Source organism: Symphalangus syndactylus, chromosome 19, assembly GCF_028878055.3.
Source record: "Symphalangus syndactylus isolate Jambi chromosome 19, NHGRI_mSymSyn1-v2.1_pri, whole genome shotgun sequence".
Classification (NCBI taxonomy): Eukaryota; Metazoa; Chordata; class Mammalia; order Primates; family Hylobatidae; genus Symphalangus; species Symphalangus syndactylus.
This window is the reverse complement of record NC_072434.2, coordinates 77,087,995-77,113,690: the sequence shown is the minus strand read 5'-3', so window position 1 is coordinate 77,113,690 and position 25,696 is coordinate 77,087,995. Positions and strand designations below refer to the sequence as shown.

The following is a 25,696-nucleotide window of genomic DNA, read 5'->3' as shown; positions in this document are numbered from 1 at the left end:
TGTGCTGATGTCACTGCAAAACCTAACATTTATTGTGCTGTGGTTTTGCTTTATTTTAGCTGCTTCTTTCCATCATGCTTTTTGGAATTTGATTATATTATTTGGCACCTTTACCTGTCCTCCCAAAGAAATGCTGTCTGTACATTATTAGGTCAGATTCTTTTTATATCTTTACTTAAGCCAGTGATGAAATTGTTAAACTGGCTGAACAACACGAAGTGTGTCTCTGGAAGCTTCCGTCGAGGCTTACAAGGAGTCACACTCTCGGTTACAGTTAACTACTAATGCTCTTAATATCTTACAGCTAGCCCATATATCTCCACCTTTCCACATGGATATCCTGAAAGAGTGTGTCAAACCTTCTTTGCTGGTTCTACTGACCAACTTATGCTGAGTAATAATGAGTTCATTTTCAGTGTGTCCCTAGTAACGAAGACTGTCTTCAGCATATGATTAAGAAAATTTGTTGAATGACTGACTGGATTGAGACACTAGGGTCACACTGTGATCTGTGACTTCTGGAGGCCTTAGGAACTGCAATGCTTATAGGAAAAAATCACAATCTTATTGGACTTTCTTCAGCTTCTTTTTTGGTTTGGTATTCTCTTGTGTTGAATTGCTTTCAGATAGTAGGGAAGAACACCATAGTCTCTTCCAGTTTTGTTTTAATTGGTTGATATACTTCTCTTCCTATTTTACTGATAAACATTTAGCCAGAAGGGGTGTCTTGAACTCTGCCCATTAGATTACTCCATATTTTTCACTTCTGCATATTTGCTTAATCTGCTGAGAAATATCCCCATTTAGTTGAGTTGCTCAAGAAATCAGAACAGACCGAAGTAGGCTATCTGGTAGTATATTCAAACTCTTAAGTAAAAATATCTAGGTAAAGAGCCAGTGTTAAAAATTGTTACTGTGGAAAGTAAGAACTCTTGGGTGAATAAAAGATTGTGTATGCTGAGATGAACTATTGTGTGGAGTTTTAAAAGAAAGTTGTGATTAATGCTTAAGGCATAATGTCCTGTGAAGTCAGCATAACTACTTTCACTGTCTTCTGGAGGTGGTTTTGATAACACATTTGGTTCCTTGTTGAACAGTGGGTATTCACATTGTTCAGGAATAGCTTTGGGAAACTGTCCTCTCTGTATTGAAGTTTCTAATAAGTAATTTTAGGAATTATAGTTTTGATTCTTTGTACAGGGCAAATGCTACCTGTTTTAGGTGTTTAAATGGCCTAATGCAAAAAACAGTGGTTTCTTTTTAGTAGGTTCTCAAGGTTCTCAAACTTTTTTCAACATGCATCCCATCTATACACAATTGTCTAAGTGTTCATCTATGCATGCATATACATATATACATATCTGTATGCATGTTTGTGTGTGTGTATATGTATAATGTATCTGTATGTATAAACATATACTTTACTGTGCTAAGATATTATGGACATTATAAAACAAATGTACATTTTAAGAAGATTAGTATTAAAAATAAATAGATGTAGAAGTATTTTCTCTGCATCTCAAGGGCATTTGTATCTTTGAAATGTGTGGCCCCTGTTTAGAGTCCACTGTTGTACTATCAGTGGTTAGAGTTTATAGCAGTTGAGAAATGCAATTTCTAGGAAGCCTGTAGGGTCTTGTGAGGCAAGCCGAAGACAAACTCCACTCTTGATGGGCCTTATATTTACTGTGTATTTATTCTTTTTCCTGAAGACATTTCTGACTTTGGCCTGTTTTCTTCCAGAATTGCTTGTGGGTCTTGGTTTGAGGTTTCATTTATTGAGGGGTAGGTTAATGTAATGGTGATGCTATTCTCCTTAGAAAGTTTCTAGTTGAACTCAGCTGTTTTTTTTGTTTTGTTTTGTTTTGTTTGAGATGGAGTCTCGCACTGTCACCCAGGCTGGAGTGCAGTGGCACAATATTGGCTCACTGCAAGCTCTGCCTCCTAGGTTCATGCCATTCTCCTGCCTCAGCCTCCCAAGAAGCTGGGACTACAGGTGCCTGCCACCATGCCTGGCTAATTTTTTTGTGTGTTTTTAGTAGAGACGGGGTTTCACCATGTCAGCCAGGATGGTCTTGATCTCCTGACCTCGTGATCCGCCCGCCTCGGCCTCCCAGAGTGCTGGGATTACAGGCATGAGCCACTGTGCCTGGCCTGAACTCAGCTGTTTAAGAAGCATCATACTATCACACTCAGACAAAACCAGTCCCAGGATCAGAGTATGTTAAAAGTTCAGATTAATAGCCTAGTTCTGTCTGTATGTGATTGGCCAGAACTGTAGCACACAGCCACCTGTAGGGCAAGGAATGCCTAGCTTCCCAGCCATTAGTGGGTTGGGAATGAATGAGGAGAGACAGCAAGGAGCTCTGCTCTTGTATCTCCAGTAGCTTCCAGCTAAATGGCACCATCCACACCCACCCATCCTCCTGTGCAATTTTAATAATGGAACATAAGCAGCAAACAGGCAGGGACATTTCTGGTTTACTGCTGTATTCCCTGCACTTAGGTGGTTTTTGCCACATAATAGGCTCACAGTAAACAAATATTTGTTAAAGAAATGATTGGGAGTTGTGGGTTGAACATAAAAGAACTTCCTTTATCTTGGCTTTTGTTGAACTAAATACTGTTGAGCAAGTTCTAATCATTATTTCTATTGTACATGATCTATCTTGAACAACAGTTTATACCTCATTTATGCCTTTCCTGGGTCGTTTGAAATGACCTGTGATTGAACTCTGATATGGAACTGGTAAAAATGTGGAAGTTTCTGAAGAGGGACTGTGTTCCATCTGTTACATCAAGAACTTTATAGCCCCATTCAGAGAGGTGTGGTTCCTGGGAGCCTGGGCACCCTTAGGTGGCCGCCTTTCATGAGAGAGTATGATTTACACCTTTCCCAGGTTTCAAAGTCTGGTCTGTGCTGATGACTGCACAGCCCTATTTGAATCCCATGAGGCTGCAGTTGACTTAAAAGCCCTGGCTGGGGCTTAATCAAGCTTACTGAAAAGAAAGGATTTCTGAATTGTGTAGTACTGTCTGTAGTCCTTTAGCTCTCAGTCCATTAGCAGGGTTCATTTCTGCAGGAAATCATGATGTTTAAAAACCCCATCAGTAGTGTATAGTGCATCTTTTGTTGATTCAGTACATGAGGGTATTATTTATGCCTTAAATATGGCAGGTGCTCAATAGCCATAGTCTTAATTTTACATTGTAAAAGTCTTTTATCTTTAATATCTTAACATAGTGCTAGTTCTTATAATATGACATTAGAGGGATATCATTCTAACTCCTATTTGTTTACATTTGTGTATAAGGTATGCTACGATAAGTGCTGTAAGCAAGGCGTACGTGATAGTAGAAGCATCCAATTTATCAACCAATTTTATTTGAGGATTGTTGTAACTCATTTGTTTGGAATAATAGGTCAGTTTTCCGATTTAAAATGTTTTAAGTTGGGCACAGTGGCTCATGCCTATAATCCCAGCACTTTGGAAGGCTGAGGCAAGGATTGCTTGAGCCCAAGAGTTTGAGACTAGCCTGGACTACAAAGCAAGACCTCATCTCTACAAAAAATTTTAAAATGAGCTGAGTATGGTGGTGCACACCTGTCAACCAAGCCACTGGGGAGGCCGAGGAGGGACAATCCCTTGAGCCCTGGCGTTCGAGGTTACAGTGGGCTGATCGTGCCAGTGGACTCCAACCTGTGTGATGGAGACCCTGTCGTAAAGGATAAATAAATAAAGTGTTTTAAATTACAAGAATAAGTGAAGGAGACTAATGTTGATTTATGAAGAGAATAAAGAATTGGGGAGAGATATTCTTAAAGGCAAGTGTAAAATGTTATCGTGCTTGAACTTTCATTTGTGTTCTCTCATGTATACTTAACGAGAACCTTACAAGGCTAGTGGGATTTTTTTCCCTTTTACAGACACAAAAACTAAGGTTTAATGAAAGTGTGGTTTTCTGAATTGGAGTCCTTATATTTTAAACCCATGTCTCTTGGTTCCAGCTATAGTGTTGTTTATTCTACAGCTCCCTTGTAAGGCATGGTAGGTTTCAATAAATCGTTATAAAAGGAAAGAATGAAAAGACAGAAAGGAAGAAGGGAGAGAGGGAGGGACTAAAGAAGGTGTGTGCATGTGAGAATGGCGGAATTATCCGACTCACTGTCACTGAAAGGGGGAAGTGGAGGCTGAGGGTTGGGCTAATGAGCTCATTGTTCTGGTCTAAAAACTGCCCTGTTCTCTCAGCCAGTGAATTGTCTGTCATTAACTAGAAATTTTGTAATTTGTGGTGAGGTAGCAGTTTTACTGATTGAATCAGGTTATATATTCTTTGTTGGGAAGTGAGTGGGTCCTTCTGTGATCATGCAGAGAACATTTTTTTTAGCCCCTGAGTCTTTGCCAAGATTAAAAGAAATATAAGAGGAAAACAATTTTTGTTTTGCATTTATACTTTGCTAGATTTGCATAATCTTTGTTTAAGCCAGTTGAATGTGAATCCCTAAATAAATTTCAGGCATTTAAATATTTAAAAGGATTCATCCACAGTACTTTACTCACCCAAAGAATAAGTGCTTACAACAAAGAAAATAACACCCTTGCAGATGTAGCCTATATAGACTTTGTTCACCTTGTCATTGAATTATACAACATTAATAGCGAAGCTAGAATTTGAACATTCGCTGAAATGCTTAGCTGGCTCTGTTCCAAAATATTGTTTCCCTGTTAGAGAAAGCAGGACAATTTGTTTAAAACTGGCAGTTCGCCAGTCAGAATAGCTCTGACGCAATCATTGCAGTAACTACTTTGCTCTGACTGCTAATTTTAGGGCAGTTAAATCTGGGTGATGTCTGATGGCTGCTGTCGCTGTGCGTCTGGTTATGTGGAGCTTTCTAAATTCATCCTCTTAGCTTGGCACCGTAACTTAGTTCTTTCTGAGATAAGCTGTGGAGCAGAGGGGATGTTGAATCGGCACAGGATATGTGCATGGAATGAGGAACAAGGCCCTAGGAGAGTTTCAAGAGACACTGCTTTAATCTTACTACGCTCTTTGTTATTCCAATAGCAAAGGCTTAACACATCTGTACTTCCCTTGCTGTAGCACCCTGGGAGGTGTTGAGGAAGGTGGAGAGAAGTGTACATTGAGACCCCTGCCTTCATGGAGCAGGGTTCTGGCAATATGCACTTACTTTCCTTGTCATCCCTGCAAGCATTAGTGTGTTTAAAAGTGAACTTTTACCTTCTTCCTTTTTGGAACAGGTAAAACTAAGGAGAAAAATGATAATTTAAAAAAATCTGGCCAGGTGTGGTGGCTCATGCCTATAATCCCAGCACTTTGGGAGGCTGAGGCGGGCGGATCATGAGTTCAGGAGTTCGAGACCAGCCTGACCAACATGGTGAAACCCTGTCCCTACTAAAAATACAAAAATTAGCCAGGCATGGCAGTGCGTGCTTGTAATCCCAGCTACTCAGGAGGCTGAGACGGGAGAATCGCTTGAACTTGGGAGGCGGAGGTTGCAGTGAGCCAAGATCGTGCCACTGCACTCCAGCCTGGTGACAGAGCAAGACTCCATCTAAAAAAAAAAAAAAAAAATCTACTTGGAGTATTTAAGAGCAGAGTAGAATATCCTGCTATTGCAGATGATACAAGTGGGATAACGGGTTCTTTGGTGGCCTTGTCTAACTCCCTCAGCTTTCTGGAGCAGTGACTGTAATCCAATTTTAAAATAAGGATGTGGGGCCATGCCATCTTGAAGTCTTTTCAAATGCTGGCATTCTAAGATTTCTAAGTTAACAGGGGGCACCCTAGGGTGTGAGACCCCTGAGGACAGGGATCTTGTTTTTCCATTCCTATCCTAAAGTCCTGGGTAGCTGTCAGGCACAGTCAGCAAGTTAACTCACTCTTAGAATTTAGTTTTCAGAGGGACCTTGAGTGTTCCTCTAGTTAAACTTCCTTACGTTACTGATTCAGAATTATCAGAGGGAATGATTTAACCACTAGACCTATTTTGTAGTAGCATGGGCTACTTTATTAGGTGATGAATGAACTGCCTTCTTAGATGATGAACCAACTAACTTGGGCAGAGTTGATGGCTATGTGTCAGGTGTATTAGAAAAAGATTCCTGTGTAAATGAGACCATATGATAGATGGGCACTACAGCTTCTTTCAGATGCAAGACTGTGGTTAGCTGAGAATAAGGTGGGTTTGCATAGTTAGGAAAACATTCAAGGAAGATAGAACTTGAGTTAAGCTTTGGAAAATGGTTAGGATTTGAATTTTTGTTGAGGGCCTCTTGTGTGCAGGGAAACTGTAGGCCGTCTCCAAGACCAGAAGATACATACGGAACACTCTCAGTTGTTCCTTTGATCACAGTACTATCTCTATTAAAATGATCTGCTTAAATCCAAACTCATCTTTTTGCCTGGTTTAGGTTTTGCAACTCCAGAAATGGATTTTATTAACAAAAGCAACATTAAAGATAAGTGACGGACAGTATTTTCAAAGTGGTGATAATTTGTCTATCATGTAAGATGGTCATTATGATTTTTTGTCTTCATTGTAATTTACTAAAGGTTATAGACTGTGTCATAAAACTAAAGGAAAAATTATTTTGGATATACAGAGATATAAATGATGTTTTGGTATAGAAATTACTGAATTCATTTCAGTTAGTTGACAGAATACACACATAGTATTATATTTGCAACTCAAGGTCATGTGTTTTGAGACTTTATACTTAGGAATATATAACTTGATAATTGATACACTGAAGTGATTTATTTTAAAATTACGCTGAGTAACGAGTTTTTTGTTTGTTTTTTTTTTGTTTTGTTTTTTTGTTTTTTTTGAGATGGAGTCTCGCTCTGTCCCTCAGGCTGGAGTGCAGTGGTGCAATCTTGGCTCACTGCAACCTCCGACTCCTGGGTTCAAGCGATTCTCCTGCCTCAGCCTCCCGAGTAGCTGGGATTACAGGCGCGTGCCACCACGCCCAGCTAATTTTTGTATTTTTAGTAGAGACGGGGTTTCACCATGTTGGCCAGGCTGGTCTTGAACTCCTGACCTTGTGATCCACCCGCCTTGGCCTCCTAAAGTGCTGGGATTACAGGTGTGAGCCACCGCACCCAGCCACAAGCGTTTTAAACTGAGGAAACATTAGGAAGGATGTCTGTGGACAAAAAGAGCTCGCCTCACCTGAGCATCCCTTCCGCCCCCAGGTCTCTGGGACGTTGTTCATTTGCTGCCGACGCTCCCTTCCTTCAGTCCACTTCCTGTCTTACGTCTCATGAACTAACAGTAAGTGCTGGGTAAGATTTGCATTCTGCTTTAAACTTCTGAGATTTATTTAAACCAATAAATCTCAGTATAATGACCATATACTTTCCCCCAACGTTTTATCATGCAAATTTGCAATCTTACAGAAAAGCTGAAAATACTGTGTGGTGTAGTGGACACCTCTGTACCCACCTCCTGGATTCCACTGTTGTTAGGTCTGACTTTATTTGCTTTATACATATCTCTCCGTCTTCTACCCATCCATCAATCCATTTTATTTTTTTGATGCATTTCAGAGTAAGTTGCACACATTTGTACACTTTATCACTAAACATTTCAGCATGTATATTGTAAATGAGTTAAAAACTTTTACATTTTTTGAAGTAAAAAGTATACAGTGAAATGCACAAATCTTAAGTGTATCATTCTGTGAGTTTTGATAAATGCATACACCCATATGGCCCATACTTCTATTAGGATGTGAAATGTTTCTGTCACTTCCGAAAGTTCTCTGATGTTCCTGCCCAGTGAACTTATTACTCTTTTGTTTCCCACCTTCATCTGAGGCAACCTTTGTTCCTTTTTTTTTTTAGGGCCATTGATAAGTTTTGCATGTTCTTGCACTTGATGTAAATGGAATCATGCAGTATGCACTCTTGTGTATAAAGCTTCTTTCAAAACTCAGCATAATTTATTTATTTTTACTTTGTTATATACTTTATATGACCACACTGGGTTTTCTTCACCTTCATCTTGATCACATGACCTTTTCAGAGGTCATATCCATTTGTCAAATGATTTTAGGAGAAATTTCTGTTAGATATTTATGTATTTATCTTCAGTCACATCTCAACTTCCCTTTTCCCTACAGGGGTGTGATTTTCCTGTCTGATTTGGCAATTTCCCCACTGGGTGTCATCTTACATCCCACCCATTCATTCTGGAGATCAGGTGCTTCTTTTGTTAGTTGGCTGACACTTGCTGCAGGCCTGGCTCAGGCCAGCCCACAGCATTGAGCTGAGCAACTTTGCTTCTGAAGAGATGGATCCTGACATGTTACTGGTTTATTTGTATCTGATACTTAGAAAATTTTAGGTGAGTGAAAATAAATCTGTTTATCTTTGCAAAACTGAGGAATTATTTCTAATTAATTCAAATTATTTCTAATTATTTCAAATGCAACAATTATTAAAACTAAAAAAATTTCCTGAGTTCAGTTTTATGATAATATATGAAGGAGACTAATCAATTAGCCCTGAAAAAATACAGATTTTCAATCACTGATGCTGAAGAGATACTGGCTGGCAAAATGAAAACCTGGTTGACATAAAAATAAAATTTAGACTTAATTAACCACCCCCTTTTCTATTTCTTCTGCTACTGAAGTTCTGAGTTGCTAAACCTCTCCGCCATAAATGAAAGTACTAAAACATTTTCATCAGCTGTACCGGGTTAATGGTTGTTTTGCACGTGGAATGTGCCATCAAGGTGAGAAGACTTTTCCTTAGGGCTGTATTGGTTAAGGTAGCTCTGCCTGCTCTAAGAGACACTACAAAATGCTCTGGCGGTGGAAAAGCTGATTTCTTTCTAGTGTGACAGCCCAAAGTCTGGACAGGTAGGCTGCTCTCCTCCACCTGATACTTGTGGATTCAGGTTCCTTCCATCTGTTTCTGCCACCATAGTGCCCAGCCTCACTGCATTGCCCTGAGTGGTCTGCGCTGAGGCTTGTTGAGCGGGAAGGGGCACCCAGGTGTGCATCACCTAAAGGGCTGGCCCGGAAGGGTCTCCTCCATCCCTTCCACTCTCATTCTTCTGGAGCTCTTATTATGACCTGACCTAACTTCAGGGAATGCTAGGGAATGTCATGTAGCTGGCTATCCCTGGGCTTCTGTTCTAGTCTTGTGGAATTAGCATTGCCAGTTGTTTGGTTCTGCTTTGCCCAGCGGGTTTTGTGATGCTGGATGTTAAAACTCTTGTGTTGGGGGCTTCTCTAGTATTCCTCTCTACTGTAGGATAAAAGTCCTTGTGATCTTGAGCTCTTTTTGCTATACTGTACTCCCAAGATACAGAACACATTTTGGATAGATCAGACATGGGCTAAGACTGAGGGGTCATCTCCATGGCTATGCGGCTTGTATGTCAGTCAGCGGCTTCCTCTCTAAAAGTCCCCATTTCTGAACCTGTAAGTGGAAAAAATTCAGTCTGTTTCATAGTATTACGGAGAGGATTTATCGAGAAAAGCTGCCTATCTTATAGCTGGTGCTCAGACGTATTCATTCGTCAGCTGTTTATTACGTGTTCTTTTTTACCAGACACAGTTCTAAGGACCCAGGTTATGGTGGTGAGTAAGGCAGACAGGGTGTTGCCCTTGTGGTGTTCTTATTCTGGAAATACAATAGATTTTCTAATAATATTTCTCAAGATAGAGTCCCCCCCCACCATTGGAAGTAGTTTAGTTCTGGGTGGAGGAAGGGAGGGTAAAGTCTAATAATTAGATTGCTGACAGGTTCTATAACTTCGAAAGAAATGTTACTGGAGACATGGATCGGGGATGTAATAAAAGACCTAGTCCCTGTTTAAAATTCAGACTCACAATAGAAGGCTTAAGAGACACTTGATGAGTGGGATAATAGTAATCACTTATTCAGGAGCCAGAGGGTTTCTTGGGAGCAAAAACCTTTTGAATGACTGCAGGGCCCTCTGGCTTGCCTGCAATTCAGAGGAAGTTCCATTGGAGTCCAGGGGCCATCTCATACTCTGAGGAGCTGGGATGGGATCGGGGCAAATAGTAAGGAAGCAGTTGTGCGTGTGATTTTCTCCTTCCCTAATGAGCTCACATTGTGCTGCTTTAGCCTGAAAGGACCTTCAGCAGACTGCTGGCTAGAAAAACTCTTGAAGTGACGATTCTGATCAATTTTAGTGGCCACTTTGGAGACCGTGTGGAGTAGATTCCGAGCCTGTGTCCAAGCTCAAGGGCAGCAAGTGCTGTGGTCAGTGCACCATGGTGTCAGGGGCAGGAGATGGAGCGTGGCCCCCATTCTTGGGCTCTTAAGTTTTGTGTCTCTAGAGTTATCTTGTGGTTTCCAAGGATGTGTAGCAGTAATTCTGATGATACCAGACATAAACATTCTTTCCAGAGGGTCACCTCATAACATCCACAGTGTACTATGAACGTGAGCTTATTCCTCAGAATGTTGAGCTTATTCCTCTCAGAATGTTTGAGAGTAGAGGCTTACACTTGTTTTCTCTAAGTTAAGGGATTATATCCAGCTTTGGACTGGAATTTTCTCCTAGAGATTGGAGTGTTCATGTTCTTGAATGAAGACATGCAAAAGAATGAAAACTTAGTGATAAGGATGCATTTGTCACTTTCCACTATCAAATTAGAAAAATAGGCAGGAGAAAACTCTTGGTTAAAATAAATGACATTTCAAATTTTTGTAAGATGGAAAGGCTAAATGGTTTTTAACAGGAGCATCATGGCATTTTGATAATTCGAAAGTTGCATTCATTTCCTTGTGAATGCTGCTGTCTGCTCGAGGTGTATTATAGATGGGCTGTGCATATATTGCTAATTTTTGCCAATAACTTAATCATGGAAGGATTCCGGGAACCTCCCGAGCAATAAGAACACAGCTGAGCATTTCTTGAGCCTTTCATTTGATTTGGGGGCAGTAGCTGCAGCTAAGCAGCTGCAGATGGTATGTTTTCAATTCATGCTGTGGCAGTTTGGGAATTCTTTTTACATCTTTTTGTTTATAGTGAACAAAAGAGCAGTGTGGAACTTAATCAGTTAGATCAAATGTGTATAAATTCTGAGGACCGTATTTCTACTCTATCTGAACTGAAATACGAAACTTGTGTGTGAGGAAAACTGGCCTGCTGATTTATGGTGCCTGATTAAATCCTACATTAACATGCCTCTAAAATGTGTGTGCTTTGACTTTCCATTAATGGGTAAACATTTACACAGGCCTTGGCTGATGGAATAATGAGTTATTCTATCAGCCAAAACCCTTTATCTTTCTCTTCTTATGCTGTTACACGAAGTATCTGGCAATCCCTGTATGGAGTGTGAGCCTATGCTTTTCATGACAGTAAGTTAGTGTAGTCTGTTGGTTGGGGATTTTGGAGGAAAAAGGGAAGCCTTCTACAGGAGGGTGAAGGTTTCTCAGAGTTCATGTCTTCATGGGAAGAGTGGGAGGAGATGCCAAAGAAATTGCAAACATACTAATAATCCTCAGATAAGTGGTTTCTGCACAGTGCCCTCCTGCTAAGTGTTCTGTTATTGTTGGACTTGGAATAAAGACTTGCTGGACTCTGCCTCAGATCCTGTGGGCGATTCTTACATTTTTGTGTGCAAACCCATCCTAGCTTCCTGTTGCTCAGATAGTGGGTGTGTTCTGTGGGTTAGAAAGCACATAGCACCTGAAAGACCATGTTCTGTGCTCCCTAAATTGAGATGGACTAATTTGACCTACATTACAACATTTTTGGTGTTATACACACACACACACACACACACACACACACACACACACAATTTTGTTCTTGAATTTTAACTTAATTGGAAGCTTCCAAAAACTGGATCCTTCTAATCTTGTCTTTATGGTAGCATCTGTATTTTGTTCACAGCTTTTAATCCTTGCTCTATTCTTCTAAGTGTTTAGATTCCTAGTAACTTCCAGAATTGCTGGAAGACATTCTGTGTTGGATACCTTCAGAGAATGTATAGAATGCTGTTAACACCTGGAGAAGGTTCCCTTGACTCCATAATAAAAGTGGGTGGTTTGCTGAAGACCACCTGTAACTTTGCGTTTTCCTTCTTGCCTGGGCCTTTCTACAGCTTTACCACCAGGATGCCTTCCAAAAAGTCTAGTATAAAGGGTCTTGTGAAAACACTAATATTTTAAGTTATATCTTTCTGGGTAGAGACATTGTGAAGTCCATTGAAAAAGTACTGCTCATTTTTCCACCCACTCAAAATGAAGAGGTGACGAATAAGCTGAAGGTCAGTGTATTAGTCTGTTTTCACGCTGCTGATAAAAGACATACCCGAGACTGGGAAGAAAAAGAGGTTTAATTGGACTTACAGTTTCACATGGCTGGGGAGGCCTCAGAATCATGGCAGGAGGTGAAAGGCATTTCTTAAATGGCGGCAGCAAGGGAAAATGAGGAAGATGTAAAAGGGGAAACACTTGATAAAAACCATCAGATCTCGTGAGACTTATTCACTACCATGAGAACAGTATGGGGGAAACTGCCCCCATGATTCAAACTATCTTCTACCAGGTCCCTCCCTCTCACAATGGGTAGGAATTATGGGAGTACAATTCAAGATAAGATTTGGGTGAGGACACAGAGCTAAACCATATCATTGCACCTCTGGCCTCTCCAAATCTCATGTCCTGACATTTCAAAATCAATCGTGCCTTCCCAATAGTCCCCCAATGTCTTAACTCATTTCAGCAATAACCCAAAAGTTAACAGTCCAAAGTCTCATCCGAGACAAGACAAGTTCCTTCCACCTATGAGCCTGTGAAATCAAAAGCAAGCCAATTACTTCTTAGATACAATGGGGATACAGGTGTTGAGTAAATACAGCTATTCCAAATGGGAGAAATTGACCAAAACAAAGGGGTTACATGGCCCATGCAAGTCTGAAATTCAGCAGGGCAGTCAAATGTTAAAACTCCAAAATGATCTCCTTTGACTCCAGGTCTCACATCCAGGTCATGCTGATGCAAGAGGTGGGTTCCCATGGTCTTGGGCAGCTCCACCCCTGTGGCTTTGCAGGGTACAGCCTCCCTCCCAGCTGCTTTCATGGGCTGGCATTGAATGTCTGCAGCTTTTCCAGGTGAACGGTTCAAGCCGTTGGTGGATCTACCATTCTGGGGTCTGGAGGACAGTGGCGCTCTTCTCATAGCTCCACTAGGCAGTGCCCCAGTAGGGACTCTGTGTGGGGACTCCACCACACATTTCCCTTTTACACTGCCCTAGCAGAGTTTCTCCATGAGTGCCTGCCCTTACAGCAAACTTCTGCCTGGTTATCCAGGTATTTGCATACATCCTGCGAAATCTAGGCTGAGGTTCCCAAACCTCAGTTCTTGACTTCTGTGCACTCGTGGGCTGGACACCATGTGGAAGCTGCCAAGGCTTGAGGCTTGCAGCCTCTGAAGCCAGGGCCCCAGGTCTACGTTGGCCCCTTTCAGCCATGGCTGGAGCGACTGGGACACAGGGCACCAAGTCTGTAGGCTGCACACGGCACAGAAACCTTGGGCCTGGCCCATGAAACCATTTTCTCTTAGGTTTCTGGGCCTGTGATGGGAGGGGCTGCTGGGAAGGCCTCTGATATGCCCTGGAGACATTTTCCCCATTGTCTTGGGGATTAACAGTTGGCTCCTCATTATTTATGCACATTTCTTCGGGTAGCTTGGAGTTCTCCTCAGAAAATGGGATTTTCTTTTCTGTCACATTGTCAGGCTGCAAATTTTTTGAACTTTTATGATCTGCTTTCCTTATAAAACTGAATGCCATTAACAGCACCTAAGTCACCTCTTGAATGCTGCCTAGAAATTTCTTCCACCAGATACCCTAAATTCTCTCTCTAAAGTTCAAAGTTCCACAAATCTCTAAGGCAGGGGTCTAGTCTCTTTGCTAAGGCCACTAGTCTCTTTGCTAAAGCATAACAGGAGTCACCTTTGCTCCAGTTCCCAAGTTCCTCATCTTCCTCTGAGATCGCCTCAGCCTGGACCTTATTGTTCATATCACTATCCGGCTTTTGGTCAAAGCCATTCAACGAGTCTCGGGCAAGTTCCAAACTTTCTCACATTTTTCTCTCTTCTTCTGAGCCCTCCAAACTGTTCTAACTTCTGCCTGTTACCTACTAAAGTAACAGTCGGCAAAGTCGCTCCCACATTTTCCGGTGTCTTTTCAGCAATGCCCCACTCTACTGGTACCAATTTACTGTATTAATCCATTTTCACGCTGCTGATAAAGATATACTCGAGACTGGGAAGAAAAAATGGTTTAACTGGAGTTCCACATGGCTGGGGAGGCCTCAGAATCATGGCGGGAGGCAAAAGGCAGTTCTTACGTGGCAGAGGCAAGAGAAAATGAGGAAGATGCAAAAGAGGAACCCCTGATAAAACCATCAGATCTTGTGAGACTTATTCACTACCACAAGAACAGGCTGGGGGAAGCTGCCCCCATGATTCAAATTGTCTCCCACCGGGTCCCTCCCACAACACGTGGGAATTATGAGAGTACAGTTCAAGAGGAGATTTGGGTGGAGACACAGAGCCTGACTGTATCTGTCAGAGAGCATTGGTGGCCCTCTGGGATTCAGGCCTATTGTTAGTACAAATAGAGTTTTAATTTTATTTTTTTTAAACTCATTTTAGAAATGTGAGTTAAAGCCCTACCTGAACCAAGGTGTTCCTCCCCATTTAATTGCCCTTATTCTCCTTCACTTGCTGTCAGGCCTGTGCTGGCCTCTGATGGCTTCCAACTCGGGAACAGATGACATGGTGCCGCTCCACACTGAGAAAGGCTGAACTCTGAGCTCTTCTGGCGGCCTAGTGTCAGGCCCCGGTGCCTGAGTGCCTGAGTTCATCATTGTCGATGTGTGTATGTGGAGGGGGTTGCTTGTTTGCCTGATTACTAGTTTTTAAGACTTGGAGACAAACTGACAAACATACAAATATTTTGCTGTTTATCAAGATCTCTTAGAATTTTGTATGTATTTTATTTTTAGAAACTACATAAATAAGTAAGGCACATTTCCCTCCTTATATCTTCCATAGCACCGAGTTTTTGTGTCTTGCTTTAGCCCTGGAAACCTGGTGTCCAGCCCAGTGCTGGCGGGGCCCTCACCATGCCTTTCCATCGGCAGAGGCAGTTTCTCCAAGCAAGTCCAGGTCTCAGCCAGTGACTTGTTCCCATCCACATCACCTAGCACAGCACTTCTCTGTGGCAGAGAACTGAAGGAACTCAAGTGTCTTTAATTTCCAATCCCTCACAGATTAGTACTTCTGAGAATATAAATAATATTAATTATTAAAAAAGAAACATGAAGAGATATACAGTACAACATTTTAAAACCTCAATTTTTATTGTTGGATTTAACAGATGTAAACTTCCATTTCTTTAAATATAATCACAATAAACATAAGAAAAAAGAAAAGCGTTATTAAAGAATTATATTTGTTCCATGAAAATGTGCATGTCAGAGATTAATAAAGTGAGTCACAATTACTCTCATAACTTTGTTCTGCAATTATAACTAAAGTTACAAGTGAGAGATCGGGTCTCCATTTTAAATGCTAATAACAGATTTTGAACAGACACCATGCATGTCATTATTTTAAGATTTTCATTTGATAACTGAGTTTGCTTCCTTTTATTCTTTTTTCTTTTTTTTTTGAGATGGAGTCTTGCACTGTCGCCTGGGCTGGAGTGCAGTGGTGCGATCTTGGCTCACTGCAAGCTCCGCCTCCCAGGTTCAAGTGATTCTCCTGCCTCCGCCTCCCAAGTAGCTGGGATTACAGGCACCCGCCACCATACCCAGCTAATTTTTTGTATTTTTAGTAGAGACGGGGTTTCACTATGTTGGCCAGGCTGGTCTCAAACTCCTGACCTTGTGATCCGCCCACCTCAGCCTCCCAAAATGCTGGGATTACAGGTGTGAGCCACCATGCCTGGCCGCTTGCTTCGTTCTTGCTTGATAATTTATCTACTCAGGTTTGGATTGATAACACTATTTTAGGGGATAATGTGTATCTCAATGGTTTCTCTGTTTTAATAATATGCATAATAGAGACACCTTTTCACAGAGAAGTATGTTGATGGAAATGGAAGAAGAAATTGTGAAGCAATTTCAGCATATTCATTTTAAACTTTTACCCAGAAAGTAAGCAAATGATATATTTCAAAATTTATCTTTGATCTGTCATTGGTGATTAGGTCCAACCGTTTATTCTATTAAGTAATAGTTAATTTGATGAACAAAATGGATTCTGGATTTTGTATAGTTTTGTATTAAAGTTGACAACTAACTACAAAACATCACTGTTGTAACACCGTCCTAATGATCTTAAGTCAGTCATGTGACTCACCATACAAGTTCAACAACATCCGAACTGGTCTGTGGCTAGTTTGATGTAGGTGATTATCCCAAATTACCTTTTAGAGGAACAAAATTAAATTATGGAAAACAAACTATTAGAAAATAGGTTACTTTTTTTTTTTTTTTTTTTTTCCACAGCTACTTCTTTTCTAAAGGAGGGGATGTCGGTTAATGTTAGATACGTGTTTGACTTTAAGAAGACCAGCCTATTGTGAGTAAGTAGCTAGATTGTGAGCTCTTTGGAAGATTTATTTTGGGGCTGTGAGTTTAAGATGGAGTAATGGAATCTCACAGTCCCAGGTAGGTGAACCTGCCTGGCACTTGCTTGGCCACTGTATGTGGTTTCCTCGCCCCTGTGCCTCTACCTTAGTTGGAATGCTTATCAGTCTTCTACTGTGCATGGATCTCCTCGTGTTTGTAGTATATGCAGAGATATGGTGTGCAGCACACAGAGAAACATCTTTAGTAACTTGAGTAACTTGGCAACACCAAAATGCTAAAATAATTTTTTATTTTAATGAGAGAGGAGGACCATATTAATGCCTGAGCTTGTACTCAGAGGGTAGAGGAAGAGATAGCATTGAAAAGAGGGCACCAACCTCTTGATTCCAACCCATTAATTTGTTTTCTATTATTTGAGAGTTGTTACTGCATTTTCAGGTGGTCTTCCCTCTGCAGCAGTCCCTCACTGGATATTTGACCCCTTGTGAGAAGCTATCCCTAAAAGATTATCTGCCCATTCCTCTCAAGAAATATGGGGTTGGGCACAGTGGCTCATGCCTGTAATCCCAGTACTTTGGGAGGTTGAGGCAGGCAGATCACTTGAAGTCAGGAGTTCGAGACCAGCCTGACCACCATGGTGAAACCCTGTCTCTACTAAAAATACAAAAAAATTAGCGGGGCGTGGTGATGCATGCCTGTAGTTTCAGCTACTCAGGAGGCTGAGGCATGAGAATCACTGGAGTCTGGAGGTGGAAGTTGTGGTGAGCTGAGATTGTGCCACTGCACTCCAACCTGGGTGACAGAGTAAGACTCGGTTTTTCTGTTTGTTTGTTTGTTTGTTTGTTTGTTTTGAGGTGGAGTTTCGCTCTTGTTGCCCAGGCTGGAGTGCAATGGCGCGATCTCGGCTCACCGCAACCTCCGCCTTCCCCATTCAAGTGATTTTCCTGCCTCAGCCTCCCGAGTAGCTGGGATTACAGGCATGCGCTACCCTGCCCAGCTCATTTTGTATTTTTAGTAGAAATGGGGTTTCTCTGTGTTGGTCAGGCTGGTTTCAAACTCCCGACCTCAGGTGATCTGCCTGCCTCTGCCTCACAAAGTGCTGGGATTACAGGCAGGAGACACCTTGCCCAGCGTTTTTGTGTTTTTTTGTTTTTTTTTTTTAATAGAGGTGAAATATGGGAAATAAGTGCAGATGGGAACATCACCATGTAACCCTACCTGTGTGCCCGAAGACTTTGAACAAAGCAGCCCTTCTCTTCCATGGCACTGGCTGGAAGATTAATAAATACGGGGAGAAGGGGGGACAGTTTTCGTTAAGGCTGAGTGCTCCAAGCATGGCGTTCTTTGTCTTCTTGGTTAAGCTCTGTGCAACTTTTCATAACATAGAAAGTTAATAATTGTATGGGGATTTGGGATGGGCAATTTACCCCATGAAATAATCACAAGTGGTCTAAAAGATTTATGTATAAGCATTTCTTCATGTGCTTTTTGGCTGCATAAATGTCTTCTTTTGAGAAGTGTCTGTTCATGTCCTTTGCCCACTTTTTGATGGGGTTGTTTGTTTTTTTCTTGTAAATTTGTTTGAGTTCATTGTAGATTCTGGATATTAGCCCTTTGTCAGATGAGTAGGTTGCAGAAATTTTCTCCCATTCTGTAGGTTGCCTGTTCACTCTGATGGTAGTTTCTTTTGCTGTGCAGAAGCTCTTTAGTTTAATTAGATCCCATTTGTCAATTTTGGCTTTTGTTGCCATTGCTTTTGGTGTTTTAGACATGAAGTCCTTGCCCACGCCTATGTCCTGAATGGTATTGCCTAGGTTTTCTTGTAGGATTGTAATGGTTTTAGGTCTAACATTTAAGTCTTTAATCCATCTTGAATTAATTTTTGTATAAGGTGTAAGGAAGGGATCCAGTTGCAGCTTTCTACATATGGCTAGCCAGTTTTCCCAGCACCATTTATTAAATAGGGAATCCTTTCCCCATTTCTTGTTTTTGTCAGGTTTGTCAAAGATCAGATAGTTGTAGATATGTGGCATCATTTCTGAGGGCTCTGTTCTGTTCCATTGATCTATGTCTCTGTTGTGGTACCAGTACCATGCTGTTTTGGTTACTGTAGCCTTGTAGTATAGTTTGAAGTCAGGTAGCGTGATGCCTCCAGCTTTGTTCTTTTGGCTTAGGATTGACTTGGCGATGCGGGCTCTTTTTTGGTTCCATATGAACTTGAAAGTAGTTTTTTCCAATTCTGTGAAGAAAGTCATTGGTAGCTTGATGGGGATGGCATTGAATCTATAAATTACCTTGGGCAGTATGGCCATTTTCATGATATTGATTCTTCCTACCCATGAGCATGGAATGTTCTTCCATTTGTTTGTATCCTCTTTTATTTCATTGAGCAGTGGTTTGTAGTTCTCCTTGAAGAGGTCCTTCACATCCCTCGTAAGTTGGATTCCTAGGTATTTTATTCTGTTTGAAGCAATTGTGAATGGGAGTTCACTCATGATTTGGCTGTTTGTCTGTGATTGGTGTACAAGAATGCTTGTGATTTTTGTACATTGATTTTGTATCCTGAGACTTTGCTGAAGTTGCTAATCAGCTTAAGGAGATTTTGGGCTGAGACAATGGGGTTTTCTAGATATACAATCATGTCATCTGCAAACAGGGACAATTTGACTTCCTCTTTTCCTAACTGAATACCCTTTATTTCCTTCTCCTGCCTGATTGCTCTGGCCAGAACTTCCAGCACTATGTTGAATAGGAGCGGTGAGAGAGGGCATCCCTGTCTTGTGCCAGTTTTCAGAGGGAATGCTTCCAGTTTTTGCCCATTCAGTATTGGCAAATCAAAACCACAGTGAGATACCATCTCACACCAGTTAGAATGGCCATCATTAAAAAATCAGGAAACAACAGGTGCTGGAGAGGATGTGGAGAAATAGGAACACTTTTACACTGTTGGTGGGACTGTAAACTAGTTCAACCATTGTGGAAGTCAGTGTGGTGATTCCTCAGGGATCTAAAACTAGAAATACCATTTGACCCAGCCATCCCATTACTGGGTATATACCCAAAGGACTACAAATCATGCTGCTATAAAGACACATGCACACGTATGTTTATTGCGGCACTATTCACAATAGCAAAGAGTTGGAACCAACCCAAATGTCCAACAACGATAGACTGGATTAAGAAAATGTGGCACATATACACCATGGAATACTATGCAGCCATAAAAAATGATGAGTTCATGTCCTTTGTAGGGACATGGATGAAACTGGAAAACATCATTCTCAGTAAACTGTCGCAAGAACAAAAAATCAAACACCGCATGTTCTCACTCATAGGTGGGAATTGAACAATGAGAACTCATGGACACAGGAAGGGGAACATCACACTCTGGGGACTGTTGTGGGGTTGGGGGAGGGGGGAGGGACAGCATTAGGAGATACACCTAATGCTAAATGACGAGTTAATGGGTGCAGGAAATCAACATGGCACATGGATACATATGTAACAAACCTGCACATTGTGCACATGTACCCTAAAACCTGAAGTATAATAATAAAAAAAAAAGAAAAAAAAAAGAAAAAAAAAAGATTTATGTATAAGGATACCCAATGTAATATTAGTTATTATATGAAAAATTGGAAAAAATTTGATAGTAAGATGCTCAATTATGATACTGCATATGATCAAGTAATTTAAATCAATTAAATATCTTGTTTTATACGGCTATTTAATGACATGGGAAAATGTTCACATAATATTAAATGAAAACATTTTCTTGGTAAGCAGTATATTAAATATGCATATGTATTAGTGGAACAAGGATACATTAAAAAATTTACAATGGTTATTACTTGTGGTTGTGTTATGTGTAATTATCATTTTCTTTTTGCATTTGTGTTCCAGCTTTTCTAAAATGAACATATTAATTTTATAATAGGAAAAAACATGCTGTTAAAATATTTGAATGACTGAATTATATGTAATCTTTAAAAAATAATTAGTCTGTCTCAAAATAGTTTCCTGATTCAATATAGTTTGGATTTATTTTCTTTTAATTGTATTTAACAGAAGTTTTCAAAGCAAGTAATTAGCAAATATTTACTAGACTCTAACAGAAATTTTCAAGACAAGTAATTAGCAAATGTTTATTAGATATAGATGTCTAATAAATATGTTTTCGGTACATGTTCTTTATCGTAAAAGCCCCTAACATCTAAGTTTAGTTTCATGTATGCTTTGAAAATTATTTGCTGATCTTATATGTCAGTTTAAGCATTATATTTTTTAACCTTCTGACAACTTTCTTTCATTTAAACTTATTACATAGGAAGAAATACAAATATATGTATAATTTAAAGGCATTGAAATTAATTTCAGGATCTTTTTTAGTATTAATAATATATTATAAATTATATAATACATATAATAAATGAATAATATAATTCATTGGTAAGGCCCACAATGACTTGCTTTATATACCTACATTATTTTATTTAATTATCACAAGTACCTGTCCTTGACAATGATATTTTTCCGCATTGCTACTAAACATTAAGTTAGAGATTTTGGCATTTACTTTAAAAATACCGTAAAGCTCTCGGCTTATTTCTGAAAGCAGAGATACCTTGACCCAGATAACTTCCATGTCTTTTTAGCAGTATAATTGCCGGCCCTTTGGTACTATGCTTTTTGACATTTATGTTAAAAATAAAAATTAGCTAATTTGTAAGTTATGAGGTCTCAAAAAAAAGTTCATCCCTCTTTCACGCCTGTTAATGCTTCTATTAAAATTCTGAAATGGCTTATTAAATTAAATGCAGTGTCAAAGGCTAATTGTCTCTCTGTGAATTAGTCTACATGACTTATGAAAGCATGTTTTAAGAATTATGTTTGAATAGCAACTCTGAAGTCAATTTTTAGTATCTATCAAATTGTAATGATAGTAGATGAAAAGCATTAATAGATTATGAGGTCCTTTCTCTTGCTGTTACAAAAGATGCCTATAATATATATTCGTTGTTAATGTACTTGAAATTTCTTGAACTCAGTAGCATCACATATCTGAGACGCTGATATGAATATGTGGTTAGAATGTGCTGTGTGTGCTACAGCATTGTCTGATGGATCAGAAAGCAGCAACTCTGACTGTGGCACAGGCAGTGCACGTATGTGTGATGTATGTAAGAAGTCTTATCATATTGTTGGAGAATCAGAAATCTTGTATTTTTTATTTTTATCATAATGTAAAAATTATATTTCACAAGCCAGTATAATTTTAGTGGAATGAATGTGAGGCTTGGAGTACCTTGTTTTTTTTTTTTTTTTTTAAGACAGAATCTTGCTCTGTCACCCAGGCTGGAGTGCAGTGGCGCAATCTTGGCTCACTGCAACCTCTGCCTTCCAGGTTCAAGTGATTCTCCTGCCTCAACCTCCCAAGTAGCTGGGATTACAGGCACCAGCCACCATGCCTGGCTAATTTTGTATTTTTAGTAGAGACAGAGTTTCACCATGTTGGCCAGGCTTGTGTCGAATTCCTGACCTCAGGTGATCCACCGGTTTCGGCCTCCCAAAGTTCTGGAATTACAGGCGTGAGCCACCACGCCCAGCTGGGAGTAACTTTTATTCAGTGTCTTTTGAACACCTACCGTGGTTTGTTCACTGTGATATTCCAGGGTTTGAACCTGAAGTCTGTACTACCTTGGATGGCTGGGTGCAGTGGCTCACACGTGTAATCCTCCTGGCACTTTGGGAGGCCAAGGAAGGTGGATCATTTGAGCCCAGGAGTTCGACACCAGACTGGGCAACATGGAGAAACCCCATCTGTACAAAAAAACACAAAAATTAGCTGGGTGTGGTGATGTATGCCTATAGTCCTAGCTACTCAGGAGACTGAGGTGGGAGAATCGCTTGAGCCCAGGAGGTGAAGACTGCAGTGAGCCGTGATTGAGCCACTGCACTCCAGCCAGGGAGACAGAGCAAGACCCTGTGTATTAAGTCAGTTCTTGCATTGCTACAAAGAAATACCTGAAACTGGGTAATTTATAAGGAAAAGAGGTTTAATTGGCTCACGGTTCTGCAGGCTGCACAGGAAGCATGATGCTGGCCATCTGCTTGGCTTCTGGGGAGGCCTCAGGAAACTTGTAATCATGGCAGAAGATGAAGTGCAAACAGACAGGTCTTACATGGCCCACACAGGAGGAAGAGAGGAGAGGGGGTATGTTCCACATACATTTAAACAAACAGATCTCCTGAGAACTCCATCATGAGATAGTATTAGGAGGCTGGTGCTAAACCATTAGAAACCACCCCCATGATCCAGTCCCTCCCACCAGGCCTCACCTCCAACATTGGTGATTACAATTCAACATGAGATTTGGGTGGGGACACAGATCCAAGCCACATCACCCTGTCTGAAAAAAACAAAACCAAACCAAAACCAAACCCAAACAGATACACCACCTTGGGCAAGTTGAGCCTCGATTCTCACATCTTGAAATGGGGATTAGAATATCTATTGTGAAAGATTGTTGTGAGATTCTGATAATCCTTGTGAAAGTGCTTTGTCAAGTGCCTGGCACATAGTAGGTGCACAATAAACTGTAGTTACTATTCCGCATTATTGAACATCTGGTATGTGTTAAGTAACTTGTCTGCCTACACTAGAGCAGAGTGAGAGGAGGTGGCTGGAAAGGAAATGAATACAACAGACTATAAAAGTGGAGTGAATTTTAGTGAACGAAGAGGTTTTTAAAGTCAAAATACAAAAATTGTATTCAACAATTAATATTCTTCTCATTAGTGATAGTGAGAGTCAAAACAAAGTTGATTTGAAGGGAGTTGGTGTGGATTCTCACAGGGGAAGTTCCCTTATGCTTGACAACGTGCTGGAATCTTTTGAAGATTCTTAAACTGATAAGCAAGAGTCTGTGCATGCGTTGTATCCTTCTGCTTGATGTAATTAATCCCTGTAGTGGAATCAGGTTGATTTGTTTGAAAAATGCCATTCAGCAAGTCTTAAAAAGGATACTGTGATTGTGGATTGAGTAAATATGATGTCCACTTCTGTGAAATTCCCTGCTCACTTCACTTCTGTATTTCAGAAGGTCTCTTTCTGCTGGGTACCCTTTTACTTAGTCGTCAAAAATAGGTAACTTGAACTTTTCTGATAGTTTCTATTGGGGCCTAGAAGAAATGGTCTCAGTAAAGACTTGGGGTGTAGTGATGTGGCTGGTGTTAGAGCAGGGCCTGAGTGCCCCATGTGGATCTAATGGTCACCTCATCAGTGGATGGCAGGGCCTGGAAGGAGAGGTGGGTTTCCATGACCTTGCTGCTGTGATCCTAACATCCACCAGCTCTCCCACACCTCCGAACCTTGCTGGTGCTGCCACAGTTTTGTCTTCCACCCATGGCTTTCGTCATCTGGGCTTCCCTCCCGGCTCTGTGGGTCCTGGTATTGCCAATCCTACGGCTTGTCCTCAGGCCACATCCTCTGTGGCTTTCCGCTGCTCTTGACCCTGAGTAACACCCTGCTGTTCAGTCACCTCTGTGCCTGGTTCTTCTCCCTCCCTTGGTCATTTCTCTTCTGCCTTTGATGGCCTCTCCACCTCTCAATGCCTTTTAAACACTGGGGTCTCATGATCTTATTGTCACTTTGCATGATCGATCACACCTCCCTAAGTGGCATCTTTCACAGCCTCTGGAAGGAGACCTCCAGATCTTTACCTGTCTGCCCTTTCTCCAGCTGTCCTTAGTCGTCTTCCTTGGATCCTCTCAATACATTTCACAGTAAATAAATCCTTTCTGGATCTGTTGTCTTCCCCCCAGATCTCTGTTGCACTCTGTTCTTTGTCTTAGTATGTGCTGTCACTGTCAACATAGGACGCCCAGTTAGACGAAGCTTGTTGTCCTCCCTAACTCAATCCTTATACCACGTGTCCAGTTGGTCACCAGCATCTGCTATTTCTGCATCAGAAATGCCTTTGAATCTGTCTTTTTCATCTCCCCGGCTCCTGCCTTACTTAGGACATGTCATCCTTCATTGAATTTTGAAATAGCTTTCTAGCTGGTGTGTTCAATATGGTAGCCACCAGCTGCATGAGGCCATTTAAATTTAGATTAATTAAAATTAAATAAAAATAAAAATTCAGTTCCTCATTCTCACTAGCTACCTTTCAGGTGCTCAGTGGCCCCATGTAGCTGCCATACTGGGCATTGCAGGAGTAACATTTTCATCACTGCTGAAGTTTCTGTAGATACCACTGTCTAGCTCATCTCTCCATCTCCAGTACTCTGCCCATTTCATCCTTCATATTGCTGCCAGCATTTTCTGTGTGGAAACAGTCATCCAGTTATGCGTCTTCCCTGCTTAAATAACCTCCTGAGGGTGGCCGAGCGCAGTGGCTCATGCCCGTAATCCCAGCACTTTGGGAGGCCGAGTGGGTGGATCACGAAGTCAGGAGTTCAAGACCAGCCTGGCCAAGATGGTGAAACCCCGTCTCTACTAATAATACAAAAATCAGCTGGGCATGGTGGTGTGCATCTGTAATCCCAGCTACTCTGGAGGCTGAGGCAGAGAATAGCTTGAACCTGTGAGGCAGAGGTTGCAGTGAGCCAGGATCGCGCTACTGCACTCCAGCTTGGGCAATAGAGTGAGACTCCATCTTAAATAAAACAAAACAAAAAACCTTCTGAGGGTGCGTGAGTAAAATCTGCACCCCTTAGCATGGCCTGTAGGTCCTCGGAACCTCCCCTCTCCTCCCACACCACTCTCCTTGGTCTCTAGGCTCAGAGGCTCCTGCCCCTCACTTCTCGTCCAGGTTGGCTTTGCTGCTTCTCTGCCTGTGCACAAGCTCTTCTTGCTGCTTGGAATGCCCACCTCCTCGTCTTCACACCTGCCCGCACTTCTCTCTGGTAGTGACTTCCCCTCCTTGCCTTGTAGCATTTGTTTACTAGGCCACCTTCTCCATGCGAGGGCTTTTCTCAAGGACATGGTCTTCAAAGGTTTTTGTCTTTGCACCCTCTGAAATAATTTTTAAAAAACCATATACTCTTTCACATGCTTGTAAGGTGAC

At 41.2% G+C, this 25,696-nt stretch overlaps 1 protein-coding gene across 6 annotated transcripts in view; it reads left to right on the top strand.

The window, feature by feature from the left end:
• The window catches only part of SIPA1L2 (signal induced proliferation associated 1 like 2), a 237,876-nt gene that overhangs the window by 4,998 nt on the left and 207,182 nt on the right, over nt 1–25,696 (top strand). The window contains exon 1 of one of the 6 annotated variants that reach the window (XM_063614017.1): nt 16,507–16,618. The exons of the other annotated variants lie outside the window; for them this stretch is intronic. The gene's annotated coding sequence lies outside the window, so the exon portion shown is untranslated. Of the gene's footprint in view, nt 1–16,506; nt 16,619–25,696 lie in introns of those variants that run through there. 6 annotated transcript variants of the gene reach the window in all.